General features: G+C 38.8%; 1 pseudogene; it reads left to right on the forward strand.

Moving 5' to 3' along the window:
- The first annotated feature begins 1,168 nt into the window (after positions 1–1,168).
- Positions 1,169–1,341, forward strand: LOC121498405 (annotated as a pseudogene).
- The last annotated feature ends 2,707 nt before the right edge of the window (positions 1,342–4,048 follow it).

Here is a 4,048-nt window from a genome sequence, read left to right on the forward strand (position 1 = left end):
GGGTGTTTCCACACTGCTTTACCATATGAAAAAAGATTAGTTATAGGTACAGAATCAGAAGTCTGTTTCTAAAATCTTAAATATATATGCATCCTTTGTATTTTGAGAAGGGAAGATTGCATTTATCTCAGCACATGAAGTACCATATATTTTAGCTATTGGACAGTCATCAGTGTGGATATTTAATTATACTGATTTATAATCTTTCTTGCTATTTTGGTGTAGCACATTTCCCCAATAGATATTCACTGTGACCTGTTGTACCAGAGTCATCCATTAGTCACAATAACAAACTAAAAGGTTGTACCCAAAAAATCTGACTCTGCTTTACCTTCTCATTTTCCAGCAGCTCTGGTTGCTGCAAACTCTCAAGTCATTCCTCACGCCAAGACATCTGGGGGTTTCCACTGAGTTGTAACTGCTGAACACGATGCAGATGGGGACCGCCAATAGTCTCAAAGCTGTAAGAAAAGGAAACTCACACCACACAGTTCCCTTCTCCCAGCATCAAATTGCCTCCTGGATCCCTCTGCTTCGGCTTTCCTTCCAATGCCCTCACATAGTTTTTTTTTTTTTTTTCTTATGCTTTATCCAGGGTACATAGTTATCCGCAACAAGGTTAATCCAATTGGAGGTTACTTGACTATAAACAAATGCAGAAGTCCAGGCTTGAGGGTCATAAAGTCAAAATCGCACTTATTAGTATAGTTTTTCAAGAAACACTGAGACTACCAAAGAGAAGTCTTCTTCAATATCTTTTTTTTTTTTACTGAAACTGAAAAATCATTGTCTACTGCAGAGAATCTCCATACAAAGTTCATAGATCTTCAACACTAGAGAGTCATTTTGCAATTTCAGATGATTTGTTTTAAAAACGCAATCCCTAACAACTTTGAGTGGCAATTGCTTTGGCTAATGTAGGCATTGTGAAAGAGTCTTAAGCCACATCTGTTACAAATATCTTGTGAAGATAAACCAGAATTCGGGGAGTTTCAATCATCTCATTTGCCCGATATGCTTACCAGTGAAGGTGAAGAAGTTGACGATTCAGAAATATCTATCAGTCGAAGGAGGTCTTGAGATAATGAAACATGCTTATACTTGCATACTTCAGAGTTGGTAATCTAAGATTGACACATTTGAGTTTGGGATTAAGAATTGGAAGATAATCACTTCCTGGCCTTTTGGCTAAGATCAAGTTCTTATGAGTTTAAGATCTGATACATCCAAGGATAATATATTAAGTGGATTTCTGGAGCAAGGAGTTGGAAGAGGAGCCTGCTCCAGCCACCCGTTGCATGGACCTGGCATTGCAATACTTCCAGGAACGGGGCACCCCCCTCAGGGACAATGGTAGCAGTGCAAATGGCAGCTGGTTCTAGCTTTTGCAGTAGTCCCATGGAGCATGCACAGGGGAGGTCCAGTGGTTTGCCGGTGGTCTAGCAGCAGGAGCCCAGCAGGAAGCCAAGTAGCCCGGAGCTCCAAAGACCTACCTTCTACTAGGGAATGCATGTGTCTATCGTTATGCGTGAGCTGACCTATGTGCATGTGTCCTTCAGGATCAGCCTCGCCACACCCCAGGAAAGTCCCAGCCTCTCCCTCCCTCTGTCTCCACTGTGTCACTCCCCTGCCCCTCCCATCCCCCCCCCCCAAAAAAAACAAAGAATTGGAAGATAGATGTTGGATAGCAGATGACAGAGGAAGGAACAATTAAATGTATTGGTCAGGTCATCCTTTGTTGTTAGTTTAAGAGACTTCAACCAGGCTCAATTCAACCTTGTTAGTTACTGTATTATCTAGTACAGGATCATAATACCTAGAAAATTGCCATGTATGTTATCAGAAATATGACCCAGGAAGTAAAATTGTATCTCTTTTTTGTGAAACAAACCTACCTTTAATTCCTCCTCATCATTCATAAGGTTCTAAGACAACAATGTACATTATTTAAGCAATTAGACTCAAGAATTATATTTATTGCTACAAATAAATCTGTGGTCTAATATAGACACACTAGTACTATTTGCATACAGGGATATACTTATTTCTACCTCTTAAGTAATGGGAACTGGCATTGGAGAAACTCTAAAATTAAAAGTTAATGAATCAGGGGTGCCTGGGTGGCTCAGTCAGTTAGGCATCTGAGTCTTGATTTCTGCTCAGATCATGATCTCAGAGTGATGAGATCGAGCCCTGTGTAGGGCTCCACTCTGAGAATGGAGCCCACTTGGGATTCTCTCTCCTACTCTCTTTGTCCCTCCCCCCATGCACATGCACACACTCTCTCTCACCTAAAAAGTTATTGGATCCAATTAAAATACTCAAAGCATTTTAACAGGTAAAATGAATTCCAAGCCATCAAGATTAGATAAGAAATGGAGTGCATCCATTAATTCACCTATAGGAAGAATGTGTAGACAGGAAAGTACTCCTGGGCTCCTGAACCAAAGGAAAGGAATCACAAAAGCAAATCAGCAATGTCCATTCAAACAGAGCAAGTTTTTAAGCAAAGAAAAGTTAGGGCTTAATTTCAGGAAAGACTACAACTACATTTTGAAAAGCTCACTTGGTCAGTCCAAGGCCATAACTAGTAAGATCACCCTGATGCCAGATACTTCCCTACTGTAATAATGATGGATATATCAGAAAATTCCATTCAGCCTTTCACTCATTCATTTATTTAGCTTCTACTGAGTGCCAATGAAATGCTGACACAGGACAAGAGGCTGACAAAACAATGACGAGATGCACAGAAAGGACTCACATTCGTTAGTTTTCACCATAATATGAAGGATAAGCAACAGTAGAATATTCACAGCTAGAACATAATTCAAATAGTGATAAGTTCTATAAAGAAAATGTTTAGGAGATTATTTTAAAAATTAAGAAACGGGATCAGGGAGGTTTGGAGACATTTCCCAAATCATCATACGGTTCTAAATTAATGTGCTGAATTGTGATCCCAGGCATTCTGATTCCAGAGCCCACCTTCCTAAACCACAGATTATGTCGGCAAAACCAACATGCAGAGAATACAACTTTAACCTGTTTTTAGATAGATCTTTTATTTTCAAATGAATCCTTGCTATCAGGCCAGCTCTTCCAGGATTGCCTCGTCTCTGCTCCTTTACCCTCATCATTCACTGAATTTTCTTTCCCACAAGCAAATCTTCAAATCCAGAATCAGATTCTCCTGCTCTGGCTATGCCAGTTCATGATTCAGCTTGACACTAACATATGGAAAATCCATACCGAAGGGCTCAGATTCAAAGCATATTCTCTATAGTGGTTTTATCTCTGCGTTCTCATCCCAACATTATAAAGGCTTGAGGGAGGCCCGTTGTACATGGGATTGAGTAAAAACAGTGTATTCCCCAAAATGCAACAAAACCCATTGCTTCTTGTTCCATGTGTGGAATTCTGATACTAAAATAATTCTTTGGAAAACTCAAAGGAAAAGCAGCCCATTAAGTTTCTAAAAAAAGGACAGTCCTTTCTAGATTCACTGAAGTCTGATGTATGACAAGTTTCATTTCAAACATGCTTGAAAAACATGATGTAACTCTGACAAGTCAGACTTTGTAACTTGGCAGAGGCAAAGTTTTTTGAAATGTATTTATGTATGTGTTGGGTGTAAACTGTTATTGTACTGGAAAACTTCTTGAAAGGGATTTTTATAAGTCTCATCTTGTCTTTCTCAAGTGGATGTTAAAAATAGTTTATTGGCAACTATTTTTCCTTGTGTTAGAGAAGGATTAGCTTAATCCTGGTGAAATATCTTAACACTTCACTATATTCAATTTTATACAACTAAACTTTCATTAGGCATAATGCTAAAATAACTGCATCTATCCTAAGTGATTCAAAATTTATACATTTGTCAGGTTTGTTTTTACAGACCTCTGACACTTAAACACTATGCTCTAAGTGAGGTAGCATTTCGCTTTCCTACCTACACCTGAATTATTTTAATTTGGAGTAGTGTTTATTTCTTTTGTTTTTTTCTGTGAAATGTTAGAGGCTTCCTCTGTGTATTTAATACAGCATG

This window comes from Vulpes lagopus, chromosome 8 (assembly GCF_018345385.1).
Source record: "Vulpes lagopus strain Blue_001 chromosome 8, ASM1834538v1, whole genome shotgun sequence".
Classification (NCBI taxonomy): Eukaryota; Metazoa; Chordata; class Mammalia; order Carnivora; family Canidae; genus Vulpes; species Vulpes lagopus.